Source organism: Ammospiza nelsoni, chromosome 32, assembly GCF_027579445.1.
Source record: "Ammospiza nelsoni isolate bAmmNel1 chromosome 32, bAmmNel1.pri, whole genome shotgun sequence".
NCBI classification, from domain to species: Eukaryota; Metazoa; Chordata; class Aves; order Passeriformes; family Passerellidae; genus Ammospiza; species Ammospiza nelsoni.
The window spans coordinates 2,951,341-2,970,377 of NC_080664.1; the positions used below are offsets into that span (position 1 = coordinate 2,951,341).

Below are 19,037 nucleotides of genomic sequence, written 5' to 3' on the forward strand. Positions count from 1 at the left end.
TGGCTCCCTGCCTGCCCCCCTTGGCCCCCCAGGTGCCTGGGCCCTTCCAGGGGCAGCTGCCCCGTGCAGGAAGCTGGAGGGATGCCGGGTGAGGTGGGTGGATCTGTGCCACAGGTGGGGTGGGATGGGCTCTGTGCCAGGGCTGGGCTTGTGGCCAGGGCTGGGGGCTGTGCCAAGCTGGGCTTTGGCCTGGGGGCTGGCAGGGAGGGTGCAGGGAGGAGTTCCGGCAGGGATAAAGGTGCTCCTCACCTGCTGCAGCCTCAGGCAGCGCTGCCCAGAGCCAGAGGAAGATGAAGGTGGCTGTTCTCAGCGTGGCCCTGCTCTTCTCCATCCTGCTGTGCCTGCCAGCTCAGAGCCAGGTGAGGCTGCAGGGCCCCAGGCTGGGCTCAGGGCTGGGGTCTCCCCAGAAATCCCATCCCATCCCATGGATCCCATCCCATCCTTTTGGGACTCCCCATCCCATCCCATTTATCCCACCCCATCCCATCCTATTGATCCCATTGATCCCATCCCATTCTTTTGGGGCTCCCCAAAAATCCCATCCCATTCTTTTGGGGGCTCCCCAAAAATCCCATCCCATTCTTTTGGGGCTCCCCAAAAATCCCATCCATTTCATGGATCCCATCCCATCTCATCCTTTTGGGGCTCCTCATCCCATCCCATCCCCTGACCAACCTTTGCTGTCCCTGCCCAGGCCGACATGGAGGGCAGCGGAGTGATCTGTGCTGGGGTGAGACTGGGGGCACTGGGGGCACTGGGATGGACTGGGATGGACTGGGGGGCACTGGGAGATACTGGGATGGACTAGGGGAACTGGAATGGACTGGGGTCACTGGGATGGACTGGGATGGACTGGGGTCACTGGGATCGACTGGGAGATACTGGGAAGGACTGGGGGGGAACTGGGGGCACTGGGGGGCAGTGGGGAGCAATGGGGGGCACTGGGGGCACTGGGGGGCACTGGGGGCAATGGGGGACAATGGGGGGCAATGGGGGCAATGGGGGACACCCCAGCGACCTTGGGGACATCTCCTGCTCTCCCCACAGCGAATTGGTGGCATTAGTGATGGCCAGGTGGGTACCAGTATAGCCCAGTATAGCCCAGGACATCCCAGTACAGCCCCCAAATACCCAATTCCCCCAAATATCCAAATCCCCAATCCCCCAATCCCAAACCCCAAACTCCCAAATTACCAAATCTGCAATCTCCAAATCCCAAATCCCCAAAACCCAAATCCCTAATCCCTCAAATCCCCCAAATCCCCAAATCACCACAACCCAAACCCCTACAATCCCCAAATCCCTCAATCCCCAAATCCCAAATCCCCCAAATCCTTAAATTCCCAAATCCCCAAACCCCCAAACCTCAAATCCCCAAATCCCAATCCCCCAATCCCCAAACCCCAAATCCCCAAATCTCCCAATCCCCAAAATCCCCCAATCCCCAAATCCCCAATCCCCAAATCCCAAATCCCTAAACCCCCAAATCCCAAATCCCCTTTGCTCTGCCCCTGCAGTCCGGGATCGTGGGAGGCATTGGGGGCTGCATCAAGGTGAGACTGGGGGAACTGGGATGGACTGGGATGGACTGGGGGATCTGGGATGTACTCGGATGGACTGGGATGGGCTGGGGAGGAACTGGGATGGACTGGAGGATACGGAGGGAACTGCGGAATACTGGGATTAACTGGGCTGAACTGGGGGGAACTGGAAGATACTGGGATGGACTGGGGGGAACTGGGGATACTGGGGGGGAACTGGGATGGACTGGGGGGAATCGGGGGGAGCTGGGATGAACTGGGATGGAATGGGGGGAACTGGGGGAACAGGGGGATACTGGGGGGGAACTGGGATGGACTGGGGGGAATTGGGGGGAACTGGGATGGACTGGTATGGAATGGGGGGAACTGGGGGAACAGGGGGATACTGAGGGGGAACTAGGATGGACTGGGGGGCACTGGGGGGCACTAGGGAATATTGGGGGCCAGTTGGGCCCCCCGCCCGGCTGGGCTGGTGACCCCGCGGTGACCCCGTGGTGACCCCGGTGCCCTCTGCCCCCTCTCTGCAGAAACCCAAAGGCTTCGGAGTGCAGAGGGCTGAGGTGGGTACCCGGAGCTGTGCTGGGGATGGCACTGGGGGCAGGCCAGTACCCCCCAGTGCCCCCCAGTCCCCCCCAGTTTGCCCCAGTTTGGGATGGTCCTGGGGGGCTCTGGGGGAGTTTGGATGTCTCTGGGGGGCTCTGGAGACGCACTGGGGTCACCCTGGCGTCACCCTGGGGTCACCCTGGGGTCACACTCAGCTCCTGTCCCTGTCAGGCCGTCAGGATTTGATCATTCCTGGAGAGCTGCCCTGGGAGCCTGGGAATGGCCCTGGAACAACTGATAATTGATAATCGATAATCAATGATTGATAATCAATAATCAATAGTCAATAATCAAAAAACCCTTCAGCAAAGCAACTCTGTGTGTTCATGGGTGCTTTTCTCATATGGATGGGTGTGTGCTCATGCCCCTGTCCCTCTGTCTGTCCCTCTGTCTGTCCCTGTGTCTGTCTGTGTCTGTGTCTGTCCCCTGTCTGTGTGTGTCCCTCTGTCTGTCCCTGTGTCTGCCTACTGTCTGTTTGTCTGTCCCTGTGTCTGTCCCTATGTCTGTCCCCTGTCCGTCTCTCTGTCCCTGTGTCTGTCCCCCCTCACCCAGCCCTGGGGGTCTCTGGTTTCTCCCCCACACTGAGCGGAGCCACTCTGGGGCTCCCAGGGCTCCCTCTGCCTTCCTGGGCAGGGCAGGCTGAGACACTGCTCACAGCGCCTCCATCATCTTCATCATCGTCATCATCATCATCACATATCCCAGCACCCACACTATGGTCCCATTAATCACCAACATCCTCCTCATCCAACACCACTGACACCGTCACCATGACACTGCTCACACCATCATCATCATCATCATCATCATCAGCTTCATCTTCATCACCCACACCTGTAAATGAGGGATGTGGAACTCCAGGCTGCTCTCCAAAATGCAGTTTATTGTACACAAAATGCAGTTAAAATGCAGTTTATTATATACAAAATGCAGTTTATTGTACACAAATTGCATTTCATTGTCTCCAAAATGCAGTTCATTGTATACAAAATGCAGTTTATTGTACAGTAAGTGCAGTTTATTCCATCCAAGGTGTCACAGCAGTCCAGGGCCGTGGCTGACAGAGCTGTGCCCACAGCTGTCAGCTCCAGCTGCAGGCAGGCCTGGAGACCCTTTGGTTTTGCATATATTATATACTTTTTTTATATATTTTAAATTTATTTTTTACTTTATTTTATTTAAATAGATTTTTTATTTATTTTAAAATTTTATTTTATATATTTATTTATTATTTTAATTTTTCACTATTATTTTAATATATTTTTATTTTATATTTTTAGTTATAAACTTCAGAAAAGAGATTTATGATATATTTTCTTATACATTTATTATATTATATACTCTTCTTTGATGAGCATCTTAATACAGCAGAACCAATCTATACCTTAACTGTTATCCATAGCCTATCATAACCACTACAATTACCATATTCAATCACTAAAATTTAGTTCTCCAATCACTAAAAGTTAGTACATTACAATTTAAGCTAGAAGTTGTTTTTCAGTTTTCTTGCAGTGGAAAATTCTGAGACCTTTTTTCTACTTGTAGCTTTGCTGCCTTGTTTGCCTGCGCTATCTTCCTGCTTGGTAAAAACATCTTCTTGTTTGAGGTGGGTTTATCCTTTGCTCTAAGTCATAAAAACTTCTAACTAACACACCCTTTCCTTCTTGGTTATCCAGTAAGACTGGCTCACCAATACTTTTCTTCTATATCAAAACTTGCTTTCATTTCTATTCCTTTATCAGATTCTACATTTAAAAATCCTTCTGCCATACGTGCATATCTGTGAAATTTCCTTGTCAGACTTTCATACTGCCCAACATTTATCCACAATGGGACCACTGCCCTCCCCAAGAGTGTGTCCCCTACAGCAGAACCAGCATTGACCCTCTCATTGTGATCAATACCCACAGCATTGACCCTGTCAGTGTGATCAATACCCACAGCGGGACCCTGTCAGTGTGATCAATACCCACAGAAGAACCCTGACAGTGTGATCAATACTGTCTTGATTTGCAAAGACGGGAGTCTGCTAAGGAAGGCAGGAGCCACCCCTGAAATGGAGAATGTAAACCCTCCCCACCCCTCTGAATTGCTATAAATTTTAAATTAAGGGGCTCTCAGGCAAAAATATGGGAGCAGGAAATAACTGTTCTTTAATAGGGAAAGGAAAAAAATAAAAGGATAAAATTAACAGTGCGGTACACTAGAACAACACTGACAGAGTCAGAACCCAACCTGACACCCTGTGGGTTGGGGTGTTGGTGGCAATCCAATTGGAAATGTGGCTGCAGCCCTCCTGAAGTGTCAGGTATGGTTCTGTTGGAGCAAGGGGGTTGTGTAGAGAAGGATGTATTCTTCCTCCGAAGACCCAGTGGGAAAAGAGACAGCTGCTGTTCCTCTGGGAAATCCCATGGAGAAAGCCGTGCTGGTGTCTCAAAAACCTCTGGATTATATCTGGGTAGCAATGCTTGACTCCTCCCTCTGGGCTCATTTCTCACAATGGGATGTTATAGTTCTTATCAGTCATGCCATGCGTAGACGTTCAATAGTCTGTTATCAGCAGATGTCCCCTCCCAGCGAGGTGTGATTGTGGTTACTCAAAGAGAGAGATAAGGCAAACTGCCCACTGGACAAAAGATAATCTGCCATACAGATGGTAATAGAAAACGTCTTGCATTGCAATCTTCAACAGACCCACCTGGTCACAACTGACCCATGGTTGCATGAGGTTTCCCGGTGTCACCATGGTCACTGTCAGAGGCTGGGTGAGATCAATGTCCTGAGACACCATGGGATGAACTGTCAGTCAGTCACACAGTGGGGACAGTGCTAACCCAGCCCCGATTGCCCGAGCAATCAGAAATCCCACCTGGGGGGAGGCTCACAAAGGCCTGGGGGCTTAAAAACACCAAGCACAAGGTCAGCCCCTGGTATGCACTCTGCGTTCTCCTGGGGTTTGTGTCTCACCCACACTGGAACCCTAGGAACTGATAGTCATATGCGTGTCTTGCTATAGAGCTTCTGTCTTTCTGTCTCTCTCTTTTCTCCTTCTAATGCTCTTTATATAGAACATTTTTGGGTACCTCAACAGCTTAAAGGTTTCTAGGTGAAATGAGCTAAGGTAATGAAGTTGCTGCTATGATAAATGTTTTCTGTGTAATTGGATGTTGCATTGAAACCTCTTCCAAAGTTTCTTGATTTTGTGTACTTTGGCAGTAAAATTTTGTGTCATTTTGGCCTCTTGTGAATATTGGGCTGATGTTTCACCTTTGCACCAAACATGAGTAAAGGAGCCTTTGCTTACCTCCAGCATTTCAGTGTTCTGGGTTGTTACACCCCACAGGCTCACAGTGGCCTCTTGTTTCCACACTGGCCCCTTGGTTCCATGGGCCCCAACAGTGCCACAACGATCCCCTTGGTTCCACAACTTCCCACAGTGTTGTAGAGAATACATTGTTCAAGGAGTTAATATAAAGTTCCAATGACAGTTCTAGATTGTTTGTTTAATGTCTTATAGTTATGTAAAGTTCCAATGTTAGTTATTAATTGCTTGTTAAAGGTTTTATAATTATGTAAATCTCCTTACCGTTGGGTATTACCCCCGCTGCTCCCACTCTCTTCCAAAATGGCGAAGGATCCGAGATCATAAAGAAGATTATTATGTCACCTAATAAGCAAATATGAAACTCCCATAGGACTTAGCAGAAAAGGATTACATAACAAAAATCCCTAAAACAATGACCAACCATGCAATAAAGAATCGCAATAACACCTCTAAACAGAGAGAACATAAGATAGTATCAAAGACCCTGGTCAGAACTTTTCACCTTCGTCAGCCTAACCAGAGCGGGCCAAGAGCAGTATAAAGACTATGAACCTGATGCCAAGAGGCACCTACTCAGAGACTCTTGTGAGGAAAAAGACCCAGCTCTGCTGCACGATGGAGCTGACCTCCTCCTCCTCCTCCTCCACACCATCTCGGGAGGAGCGTGGTGTGCGCACAACCCATGGGTCCCCTACCTAGACTGTTTCCAGTAAAGCTGAAATCACTAAAGAGCTGATCACGTGCCATTTATACCAGTCTTGGGGACTGCTCTGGGATAGGCCACACCCGAAGAGGACTGAGGGCCTCCGGGATATCTGGCCCTATCTGGAGTGGTCGGCAGCACCCTATGACCAAACAGTGTGGAGGAACATCGATAAGTGAAGCCGGTGGCAGGAGTAGGAGGCAAGCAAAAGAAGTGTGTGTGCGACGGGGCCCGGCAGCTCGGAGCCCCAAAGCAGCTGTGGCCCTCCCAGCACCGCGGTTCTGGACTCCTGCGAGGCGATCGACCACAAACGGAGGGAAGCAAGAGAAGCCTGAGTGAGTGAGAGGCCTCCCAGGGGGATAAGGTGGGCCCCCCTCCGGGCATGCGGAGGAACAGAAATGTGAGTGGCACACAAGGGGTTGGCCTTCCCCCTTAAGGCTTGGTAGGCACCCTCAGGGCGTGTTGAGGGTGGCAGACGAATTGGTGAGTTGGCACGCAAACCCCGAACGGAGCTCCGGGTGCGTGGAGGATCGGGGCAGTGTGAGTCGCACACAATCCCTGGAGTGGGTGCACACGGGTCCCTACAGAAATTTGGGGTGCCCTGAGTACAGCAGCAGCACTGAGTAGAGCCAAGAGGGCCCCAGTGCCCAGGGTGGGACGGCAGTGCTGGGGGATCAGTGTGCTGCGGGTCAGGTAGAAACCGTAAACCCACTGGAGGCCCCTGGGGGGACTGGGGTCACAGGGCAGGGCAGGGCTGGGCTTACAGGGCATGGCTGGACCTGCCCCTTCCTCCCCCACACACAAAATGTTTATTGCCAACAATCTCCTCCAGTCTGTCATAACAGGCAATGTTGGAGGTGAAATCCCAATTGTGGCCATGGGCACCTGGCTGAGAAGGACATTTCTTTTCCATAGGAAGGAAAGCACAGAACCCCAAGATTTGGAAGGCAGGTGAGAGCCTCAGTAGGCCAAGGCCAGCCAGACTTGTCAGTAATAGCAGATTTTGGATATAGGGAATTTTGGAGGTGGAAACCCAATCTCAGCCATGGGCACCTTGACAAGCAGGACAGTTCTTTCCCAAGGGAATGAGAACATGCAGCCTACCCCAATGTTTTGGGGACAGATGAGAGGTGACCATTGTGAAAGTACTGCCAGCCAGACTTGTCCTGGTGATATTGCTATGGGAAGAATGCCTGGATATAAGGAAATTTGGAGGTGAAATTCCAAATTCTGGCCATGGGTGCCTGGAGCAGAAGGACAGTCCTTTTCCTTTGGGAAGGAAAGCGCAGAGCCCCAGTGTTTTGGCAGCAGATGAGAAATGACCCTCAACATGCAAAGGTCACTTGGACCAGTCAGCCAGTCCATGGGAGGCCAAATCAGCCAGACCTGTTCTATGTTCCCTTGGTTTTATGAGGCTTCATAGTGTCACAATGGTACCTTGGATCCATGGGGCCCCACAGTGTCATAATGGGGACTTGATTCCATGTTCTCCAGCAGTGTCACAATGGCCTCTTGATTACAAGACCTGCAGTGTCACACTGGCCCCTAGGTTCCATGGGGTCCCACAATGTCACAGTGGCCCCTAGGTGTCATAAGGCCCCACAGTGTCACAAGGGTCCCAAGGATTCCATGAGCCCTTGCAGTGTCACAATGGTCTCCATGGTTCCCCAGGCCCCACAATGTCACAGGACTCCTCTGTTCCATGAGGTATGCAATGTCACAATGGACCTTTGGACCCTTGGGTTTTACTGTGTCACAGTGGTCTCCTCTGGCTCAACAGTGTCACAATGGACCATTGATGACAGGAGACCAATCTGTGACACCCTGGAGCTTTGGTTCCATGCAGCCCTGCACTGTCACAGTGGTCTCCTTTGGTTGCCCAGTGTCACAATGGACCAGTGATGACATGAGGCCCTGCAGTGTCACAATGGACCTTTGGTTCCATGAAGCCCTGAAGTGTCACAAAGACCTCTTGATTCCATGAGGCCCCACAGTATCACAATGGTCCTCCCAGGGTCACAATGGTCTCACTTGTTCCATGAGGCCTCGCAGTGTCACAAAGCTTTGCTTATTCCATGGGACTCATAGTGTCACAATGCTCTCCAGGTTTCCATGAGTGCCCTGAGTGTCACAATGGTCTTTGTGATTCCATGGTGCCCCTCAGTGTCACAATGGCCCCTTGGTTCCATGACACCCCAAAGTGTCTCCATGGTTCCATGAGGCCCAGCAATGTCACACTGGTCTCCATGATTCCATGAGGCCTCACAGTGTCACAATGATCCCTTGGTGTCACAGGACCCCACAGTGTCACAATGGTCCCTTGGTTCCATGGGCCCTGTGCTGCTGCATTCTCCCCTCCCCTTCTCAGGCCGCCCTGCCAGCTGAGAAATGCTCCTTGGGCCTCGGCCTTGGCCAACAGCCCCTGGGCTCAGCTCCTCTGCAGCTCATCACAAACACTGTCTGCTCTAGGCACTGCTGCTGCCCAACCAGCTCCTGGTTCCTTTAGCAGCAGCCCTGGGAACTGTTTTTGTTCCCTCAGTGGCACAAGATCCCTCTTCTCAACCTGCCAAAGAAAGCTGTTGCTGCCAAGTGTGGCCAGGATGAGCCATTGCTGGGACTGAAGCCCCTCTCTTGGGGCCCTACAAACAGCGCTCCAAATGGAGCCCTTGGAGCTCTCCCGGGCCAGCGACTCCCTCTGAGTGGGGCCTCTCCCAGCCAGGAGCTCTCCTGTTTGCTGCACTTGGGGATCCCGAACAACCACAGAGCCTGGGCCAATCCCCCCACTCCTCCAGGCTCAACCCTTTGCCCTTTGCTGGGGAGATGCCAAAGGATCCACAGTGAGCATTTCCTGCCCTCAGGGGAATTGCTGACAGGTGCCTTGCACTGACTCTTTGTGTCTGTGTGCACACAGGAGTGCCTGTGCTGGGGAAATGTGGCAGAAATGCTGCTCTCTGAGGGGTTGGAGTGCCTTGGATAGGTGAGTCAGCCAGGCCTGTAGGGAAGGTTAAATCACAAGGTCTAAGTGAAGCTAATTTCTGCCAAGAGTTGTTCTTTTGCTAAGCTCTTATGTTTAATATAAATTATAAGCTAAGTTCAATATTGTTAAGTGTTATTCCTCTGTTAAACTGCAAAGTCATAGGTTTGAGTTATGTTAAATGCTGCTTCTGCTCTGCTCTTTTGCAAAATTGTGAAATTGAAAGTATCAGTTAAGGTTACGGTATAAGTTAAGTCCTGTGAATTTTGACCTCTGTTAAGCTTTTGGGTTGTATTCCTTTTATCCTTGCCTCCAATGTCCTTGTGTCACACACACACACACAGAGGGACACTTCTCAGTTAATTTCTGCTTTGATTGCCTGGATTCTGTTTGGTTTTGTTTCTGCTTTGTTTCCCTTGTGTGCCTGAAGTGACCAGTCAGGAGCACAATGACTCTTGCCAAGGTACTTTGTGCTGCTGTCCCTTAATATCCAATCTGGTTTTTGCTGATCCATTTCTGGGGATGTTTCCAGCGCTCTCAAGGCCTCGTTGGTAGCAGGGTGAAGGAGCCCTGGCCCAGGCTGTGGCCCTGGGGGACACGGGGACGCTGCCGGGGGGTCCCTGTACCCCTGTCCCAACCCCAGGGCCCCAGGCCCCCGTCCCCGTGTCAGGCTCTGGGGTCGATCTCGTGGAACATCCTCTGGGGGAGGCTGTGGTGCCAGGGGCGGGGGGACCCGGGGGGACAGGGGACCCCGCTGTGCATGAGCAGGGTTGGACTGCTCTGGGGGGAACTGTGAGGGGGGCCGGGGCAGAGTGACCTCCCCAGTGACCTCACACAGCCACTGTGATGTCACACTGCCCACGTGATGTCACACAGTTCCCTCTATGATGGTTTAGCTGCTCAGTGACCTCACACAATGAACTCTGTGATGTCATAGCCCAACCTGCTGGGCTGTGCACAGGAGCTGCTCCTGGCCAGAGCTGTCTCTCTGCAGCACTGCCCTTGCCAGGAGCTGCCTTCGGGCCAGGAGCCCAGCCCAGCTCAGCAGCAAAGACACAGCACAAGGACTTTAATGAGCCTCTGGGGCTTTGGTGCTCTTTGCATCAGACCCAGTCCCTCAGAGTGTGCTCAAAAAATTCCTCAAGAACTCAATATAAGATGGAAACACTCAAGTTTCTTGTACTTTCAGTAGATCCCTGTGAGGCACAAGACTGAAAAAGTGTCCCCAGGTTCAAGGTAGAGTAGAACACTGGAAGCAGTGATGACAGGCGGGGACAAGCAAGGGAAAGGTGTCTCTGGTGCTGAGCAAACGTGCGCCTCTGTCCCGGCAGGCTGTCAGCATCCCCCGGCTGCCTCACCTGGCTGGCCCCTTCCTTTGCTGACAGCTCTGCCTCCTGCCTGCCTCTGCCTGCCCACACAAAGCCTTGGGCTGCTCCAGGCTCCTTCTGGGGGACATGCTGCACCACAGATTTGCCCTGGCAAGGAAATTCCTTTTTCCACATGTCCATTCTGCACCTCCCCAGCTGCCCTTGCTGACATTGTTTCCTTCTCATGCTTATATCCTCTATGAAGAAAAGCTCCAGCCTCTCTGAAACCACCCATCCATCCCTCCCAGACTATTCCTGATTTTTCCTCAGTCTCCACACCACTGAGCCCACAGTCCACAGTCTCTACCTGCTGGTTATGGGATGAGGCCTCCAAACTCCATCTTGGGTGATTTTTGGAAAAAAAATAAGGTCTGTGAAAATGGAAAAATAGTGGTCAAAGTTATTTTCTCCTAAATCTTGCCATGACAGAAAGAGGTCAATATCTTTAAACTGAATAAGGGTAGATTTACATTTGTTAGAACGAGGAAATATTTTACAATTATGAAAGTGGCAGGAAACTGCAGTTGTTTTTCCAGAGAATTGGATGCCCAATCCCACGAATTATCCATGAGCAGGAGCTTTGTGCAACCTGACCCAGTGAAACCCTCTCATCCCTAGGGACAGAATTCCTGCATTGTGGGTTCTCTGATGTGCTGGGTGCCCTCACAACGCTTGTTGCAAGAATGTCTGCTGAGGGCAGCCAGGCTGCTGCAGAGGCAGTGACCTCACAGCCATCACTATGGCAGCCCTGTTCCCTGGGCCTGGCTCTCCCCTTTCCTCTGCCCCTGCCTTCGTTCTGCTGCCATGAAGAGTTTTGTCATTAATATCTTGTCCCCAAGGTGCTGGGGCCAATGGCCTCCCAGTCAGGCTCCTGGGGTAGAAGTGGCTTTTCAGAGCCCAGCCAGAAGTGAGCCCTGAGGCAGCAGCTCTGCAGTGGCGGCCACCAGGCCGGGCTGCCAAGGGAGGCTTCTGGCCATGGCCTGCAAGCAGCTGCTGCTGCCAAGGTGCCTTTGCTGCCTCAGACTCTCCCTGGCACAGCTCCCAGCATGGCACTCTGCCCTTGTGCCCGAGGCCTTCCCTGTGCTGGGGCTGGCCTGGGGCTTCTCCTGCAGCGGGACCTGCCCTGCTCATGGCACAGGAAAGGCAGTTCCTGCTGGAGCAGGAGGCTCTGCCTGCAATGGGCTCCAACAACCCCAGCAAGGCCCTGTTGAGTTCAAAATTGCTGCCTAGAGCACTATATTCTAATAATTTTTATAGCTCCTGAACTCTGGAGAAAAGAACTGTGCTGGTGATTTTTCCATCTGATCATGATCAGAATAAGCCAGAGACATATTTATATAAATTAATCTGGTATACTATCATTAATCCTGCAGGACAAATTGTGTTAAAGTTGAATTCCACCTGTTCAATCTTTTACACCTTTGAAAATTCTGCGGCTGGGATTGGATCCAGCCACTCCCAGTCTCCTCTCTTTGAAGGAATTTTGGAAGTCTAGGGGCCCTGCAGGGGTTTGAGGAACCATGGTGGCTACTGGGTGTCATTTCTTCACCTCATGACTCAGCAGGAGTTTCTCCAATAAAGAAATAAAGCTTTTGCCTGAAGCTCCCGCTGTGCCCATGACAGGAACCCCTGTGAGTGTCTGGGACATCCTGGCTCTTTGACAGCCTGGGGACTCCTGGGATGTCACCGTGGAGCCCCTGTGAGTGCCTGTGACAGATTGGTGCCTTTGTAGCCCAAAGTCCCCTGGGATGTCACCATGTAAAGGCTGTGACTGCCTCTGACCACAGGGCTCTTTACCATCCCAGAAACCCCTGGGAGGGTCTCCATGGAGCCCCTGTCTCTGCCTGTGACATTCCAGCTCTCGAACAGCCTGGAGACTCTTGGAAAGTCCCCATGGAACGGCTCTGAGGGCCTGTGACAAATCTGATCCTTGGCAGGCAACCATCACCAGGGCCCTGTTGCTATGGTCAGTTTCCATGGCAACCATCCCCACCACCCTGTTGCTATGGTCAGCTTCCATGGTAAAAATCCCCACCACCCTGTTGCTATGGTCAGTCCCGTGGCAGCTCCATGGAGACCCCATGCCAGGGGTGGTTCCCATGGACACCAGCTCAGGCCTGCAGCCAGAGCCCGTTGCCATGGCAACCATTTGCAGCCCCATCCCCAGGCTCACGGGATCCCAGAACCACAGAATTGGCTGAGCTGGGAGAGACCCAACAGCATCCTCCAGTTCAACTGCTGGCCCTACACAGGACACCCCAACAATGCCAGCCTGGGCCTGGCAGCGCTGTCCAAACGCTGCCGGAGCTCAGAGAGCCCTGGAGCTGGGACCCTTCCCTGGGGAGCCTGGGCAGGGCCCCAGCAGCCTCTGGGCAAAAACCTTTTCCTGACATCCAACCTGAGCCTGCCCCGACTCAGCTGCAGCCATTCCCTCCACTCCTGTCCCTGGGCACCAGAAGGAAGAGGTTCCCACAGCCCCAGCCAGGGACCCGCTCCCAAGGCAGTTGCCATGGCCACCAGGGCTGGGACGAGCTGGGATGCTTGGTTTCCAGGGGCCAGGGTTCAGGAATGGGATTCCCCAATTTCCTACTCCTGCTAAAACCACGCTGCCCTCGCTGCCCTCCCACCTCCCATGGAAAGCACAAAAGGCCAAGATCCTGGGCTGGGATAAGAAGAATTTATTGGGAACAGGAACAAGATAAAGAATAAACAGAACAGAAACAATATTGGTAACAGAAGGGATAAATGAAACTGTTTACAGGGAAAACTAAAACACAGCTCACTGGGTCTGCCTGGCCACAATTTCCCCTGTCTGGAAAGGACACCTTTCTCCTCAGGGACAGAGAGAGAGAGTGTCCCTTTTCTGCACCTGGAAATGTTCTGAGGTGGGAGTGAATGTAATGACAGAGCCATGGCCAGACCCTCATGTTTTTCAATGCCACATCATGTCACTGGCAGGGGCAGGAAAAGGGACGGGTGTCTTCCCAGCATGGATCATGGGGAACATGGATCATTAGGGTTCTTCCCAATGTGGGTTCTCCCATGGGGGATGAAGCTAGAGTTGTGCATGAAGCTCTTCCTGCACTTGGGGCATTGGCTGGCCGTCCTTTACTGGTGCCTCCGTTGGTGTCTTGTCAAGTGAGAGCTGGTGGTGAAGCTGTTCCCACACTGGGGACACTCGTAGGGCCTCTCCCCAGTGTGGATGCACCGGTGGGTGATGAGGGTGGAGTTGTGCTTGAAGCCTCTCCCGCAGTCGGGGCAGCGGAAGGGCCTCTCATCCGTGTGAATCCGCTCGTGCAGGAGGAGATTGGAGCTGCTCTGAAATGTCTTCCCACACTGGGTGCACTCGTAGGGCCTCTCGTCAGTGTGAATGTGCCAGTGGGTGACAAGGTGAGAGTTTTGCTTGAAGCCCTTCCCACAGTCAGGGCGGAGGAAGGGCCTCTCCTCAGTGTGAATCCGCTGGTGCTGGAGGAGATGGGAGCTGGTCCGAAACCTCTTCCCACACTGGGGACACACGTAGGGCCTCTCCCCAGTGTGAATGCGCAGGTGGATGATCAGGGCAGAGCTGCAGCTGAAGCCTTTCCCACATTCCCCACACTCATAGGGCCATTCCCCAGTGTAGATCCTCTGGTGGCTGATCAGGGTGCTGCTCTGCCTGAAGCTCTTCTCACACTCCAAGCATTTGTGGGGCTTCTCCCCATCATGAAACTGCTCATGGACCACCAGCTTCAAGCTCTGGGTGAAGCTCTGTCCACCCTCCTGGCACAGGGTGGGTCTTTCCTCCTCAGAGCACCCTGGGCTGGGTTTGAAGCCCCTCCTCCTGTGGAATCTCCATGGATTTTCCTCCCCACTGTAATTCTGCACTGTGGAGTCACTCAAAACTGCCTCTTCCACAAGGTTCTTCCAAGGAGATTTGTCCTCTGTGGTCTCCATCCTCAGCTTCTTGTCTGGGGGAGGAAGGACAAGGAAAGGATGGGATTTGCCTCCGTGCCAGAGGGAAGGAGATCTCCCCAGTGCATCCCCGGCAGGACGGGGTTGGCAGCAGCGTTGTCCTGCAGCCAGGGGCCGTGCTGGGCTGGGAGATGGAGTGGGAGAGAGGGGGAAAGGGGTACTGACTTCCTCCTCACCTGCGTTGGTATCCCAGGGCTCCTTCCTCTTCCTCGTAGCCTCCTCCTCCATCCAATCAAGATTTGGGAATGGGAAATCCTGTTCTAGGAAGAAAACAAAGGGTGCGCACATTGTCTTTTGTTCTGGTTTGAAGGCAAACCTGGGGGAGAGTCTAAGTCAGAATTACAATTTAATAAGAAAGTGAAGACCAAGGCAATTATACAGAAACACTGCCTTAAACGGACAGTGTCAGGATATGACCTGACACCCTGTTGGTCAGCGTGGTGGCAGCAGTCCCATTAAATGGTGGCTGCAGTTCTGTTGGAGTGATCAACGTGATTCTGTCAGAGCAGTGATCCTGGAGAAGGGTCTGGTCTTCCTCTGGAAGTCCAGTGGTGGTTATGGAGCTCTTGTCCTCTGGGAATCCAGTAGGCAAGGTGCTCCTGGTGTGGCAAGTCTCAGCTTATATCCATGTAGGAATGCTTGGTTCCTCCCCCTGGGCGGAGCATCCCACAATGGGATGATGGAATTTTATCAGTCCTGCAGTGACACTCAATGGCCCATTAGCAGAAGATATCTCCCCTGGAGGGCGTTATCAGGGCTGAGTCATGGAAGAGATAAAGAACACTGCCCCGCCTGTTTATAGCAGTTGATGAAGATGGGGATTGAAAACATGCATTTGGTTACATCTTACATGGCAACCTGAAACAGTGGGGTAATCCCTGCTCAGGGGGGGTTGAACACCACCCCCTTTACCCAAACTGGCTCAGGTGTAAAACCCCCACCCTGGGAAGGCCACACACACAGGGGACAATGTCACACTTGCCCTGCTCCAGGGGAGGTCTCTGTCCCTGTCCCTGTCTGTTGCTCTCCCCCCTTTTCTCTTTCTTTCCCCCTTTCTCTCTACCTCACATTTACTCTTCAATAAAATATTCTTTGGATTTGGCCTCATTAGCACCTTAATTGGGCAGAGGAATTGTTGAAGTGAGGGGAGAACGACCATCCTATAATGCATCGAACTCAAGTTTATTGATCGATCAGTCAGCTTAAATAATAGTGTTAATGAACTTCATGCATATTCCAAAATCCAGGTTTATGATAGGCTAACAGAGAAAACTCTAACCACTCCTTTTGTTTTACAATACCATTGATTGTTTACACAAAATTAAACCAGTGTTCCCACTGTGATATGTACGGTTCCCAAAACTTCCATATATGTTCTCAGGGTGCCATCTTTTCCCAGAGAGGATGTTTCCCTTGTTATGGGAAGACTGCCTGAGAACCTTATTGTTTATACAATGATGCCTGAGAGAGTCTAATTGTTTATAGAAGTCAGGCTGGGAACTGTTTTGGAACTGCTTCACAGCTACCTGTTACTTTTCTCTCAATTGCATGGCTTCATGGCCTTTTTCTTCAAGCCATGCCTGAACTAAACTTTCCACATTTCCCCCGCTTTTTTCTTTGAGAGAAATGAGGTTAGTTTGCCAGGTTTTCTCTATCATCCTACTAACCATCTTTTGGATACAGCTACAGAAACAAGATAATATAAGTAAAAGCAAAAAGAGTACCCCTGATATCCCTATAGCATATGTTACAAGGTTTCTTAGCCATAGTCCCAATCTTAAACTTTTAAGCCACTCATCAATACCTAATCCTTCTTCTTCCTTAAGCTTATTAAGCCCTAGCCGTAGCTCTTTTATCTTAGCATGAATAGATACAGAATGATCAGACAAGTTCATGCAACACATCCCTTCAAACTCTTCACACCCATGGCCTTGTGCTAATAATAAGAAATCTATGGCAGCTCTATTTTGCAGAACAGTGTGATTAACACTTTGTACATCTGAAGTTAACATATCTAATATCTGTGAAGTTTTATTCAATTCACCCTTAGCCCAACACCCTATTTGTTTTGCTAAAGTCAATGCTTTGCTTGCAGCACCCCATGGTAGGAAAGCTGAAACCATCACTTGTTTACATTTACTCCAGAACCATGGATCTCCTATTTGACTACAGTCTAAATTATGTAAGCTACGCTTTTGCCTGTTTATCTTATGACTTAATTGCATTAACACAGATATATTAGGGTGGAATAGTGATAACTTGCCTAAATAACAAGGTCCACCCTGAGGTTGGGCACGTATACCATTCCAGGCTCTATCTCCGCAAATTAGAAATATCCCTGTAGGTAGTTTCTTAGGTGTCATGATGCTAGAGCCTTTACAATGGTTGTAGAGTTGTTTAGACACTATGTCTGGACTTAGAGATGAATCCAGAGTAGCCCATGTTTGTTTATGCTGACTCATCTTTTGAGGATTAGAATAATCAAAGCTGAACCATCCACCGTTGGAAGTGCTGGTCATGCTAGCATTTGCACTTCCAAAAAGCTCCAACTCCTCAGGTGGAGAATGCAAAGGAGTATTAAGTGATTGAATTAGCAGGCATTGACGGTAGCCGTCACTCTGGCTGGCAGTATACCCTTTCTGTGCAGGCAATTTAATATTTACCATACTGCGCATACATAAGGCACGGTTATTAATAAAACTGCAGAATTCTTGAGGAGACCATACTGGAAGCCCTACCAAACATGTTCGAAAAGGGTTAGTAACTCCTCCAAATGCTGAGACAAAGCGATGTCTGATTAATCTGCCTAGCAAGTGTTATCCATACATTATCTCTAGGTTGACTAAAATATGTTACCTTTAATTCTTCAGCTACCACTACACTAAGTAATATAATAAAAGGAAACCTCATTTTTCTGGTTTTACTCTGACCTTCTTTTTCTTATCAGTTTTAACCTTACTGTTCCCGAGACCTGAAGACCACACCTTTGTAACCTTCTAATGCAGTTGTCTAATGCCTGATTGGGATCTCCTTTTATAGGCCCTACAACGGAATGTTGTGTTAAAGGCACCAGTTTTCTACACCTTACTGAGGCTATATATGATGCACTTTGAACTTTAACCCTTTTCAAAATACACTGTACCTCCCACCGATAATAAGCCAAGATTTTCTGCTCATGTGATTCATAAAGATCTAAAGCTGAGGCAGTGTTTAGTCCTGTTTCATTCCGTAGTGCCCACTCCCAATTATGTTCCAAGGTATGTCTATGATTACAGGTATTACACCATAAATGAAAAAGTGACAACTGATCCACCCAAAAGGTCCTGTCACAACCCCCACAACACAGTGCCACCCAAGCAGCACAATTTGGGCTGTGACATTCAAGACAGTTCTCCTTTGCCGGTCCTTTTATATGGAAAGATGATAATGATTCAATAATGTCAATCAGTTCCCTGGTCGTCCGGCAATGGCGTGTTATGACCCTGTTGATCACCTTTGAGTGTCCCTTCAGTTGAAGCAGTAGTGGTCTCAGGATCAGGAGCAGCTTCTTCTCCAGACGGTCCTTGTCCTCTTCCGTGAGTTGATCCACCAGTCGCTGCATCAAGAACAGGTTTAGTCCACTTGGCAGGTACCCACAATGCTCCTGTAGGGGTGGAAATACAAAGATATCCCCTTCCCCAGAACAGTACCTTAGCAGGATCCTTCCATAGCCCTGTCTTGGGATCTCGGTATTTTACCCACACCTCTTTTTCCTGTTCACCAGTTTCTTGTGGCTTATAGTGTAGCTCTGCTGGGGGCTGCCCTACATCACCAAACACACACAAATGATTGATCACAAATAAGCTTTTTAGTAATCTAGAGTGGGGGTCAGTTACCTCTTCCTGCTTGGCTAAATACTTCTTTAAGGTACCATGTGCCCTTTCAATGATGGCCTGCCCTGTTGGGGAATTAGGAATACCTGTAACATGTTCAATCCCCCAATGTCTTAAGAATTTCCCTATTCTATGACTGGTATAGGCAGAACCATTATCTGTTTTAATTCTCTTTGGTGTACCCATCACTGCAAAGCAACTGTACAGATGTCTTTCTACATCTATGGCTTTTTCTCCTGACTGAGCTGTTGCCCATATATATTTGCTCTAAGTATCAACGGACACATGTACATATTTTAGGTTGCCAAAACTAGGAACATGTGTAACATCCATTTGCCACAATTCATTTGTTTGCAGGCCTCGTGGATTTACTCCTAGGCCTAAACCACTTCCCCCATTATGATGACTACAAATTGGGCAAGCCCTCACAATAGCTTTTGCTTCTGAGAGTGTTATCTTAAATTCTCTGCTTAAGCCTTTTGCATTCTGGTGAAACATCGAGTGAGCTTCTCGAGCCAATTGGTGACTTGACAGAGGTGTACTTTGGGTAATGGTAACCAATCTATCTGCCCTATCATTCCCTTCTCCTAAACCAACCTTCCATTTATGACTTCTAATATGTATTACAGCATAAGCATGTTCCCTGGATCTTGTAGCTCTCTTTAGCTGCAATAGTAGTTCATATAGTCTTTGATTTT

General features: G+C 50.3%; 1 long non-coding RNA gene and 1 pseudogene across 1 annotated transcript; one reads left to right on the forward strand and one right to left on the reverse strand.

The window, feature by feature from the left end:
- Positions 1 to 244: 244 nt before the first annotated feature.
- LOC132085768 (uncharacterized) lies at positions 245 to 2,458 on the forward strand. The gene is made up of 6 exons (XR_009420266.1): positions 245 to 359; positions 695 to 730; positions 1,048 to 1,074; positions 1,518 to 1,553; positions 2,069 to 2,101; positions 2,316 to 2,458. It is a non-coding gene; the product is annotated as an uncharacterized LOC132085768 (long non-coding RNA).
- Positions 2,459 to 13,599: 11,141 nt separating this feature from the next.
- The window catches only part of LOC132085740 (zinc finger protein 418-like), a 130,413-nt pseudogene continuing 124,975 nt past the window's right edge, over positions 13,600 to 19,037 (reverse strand).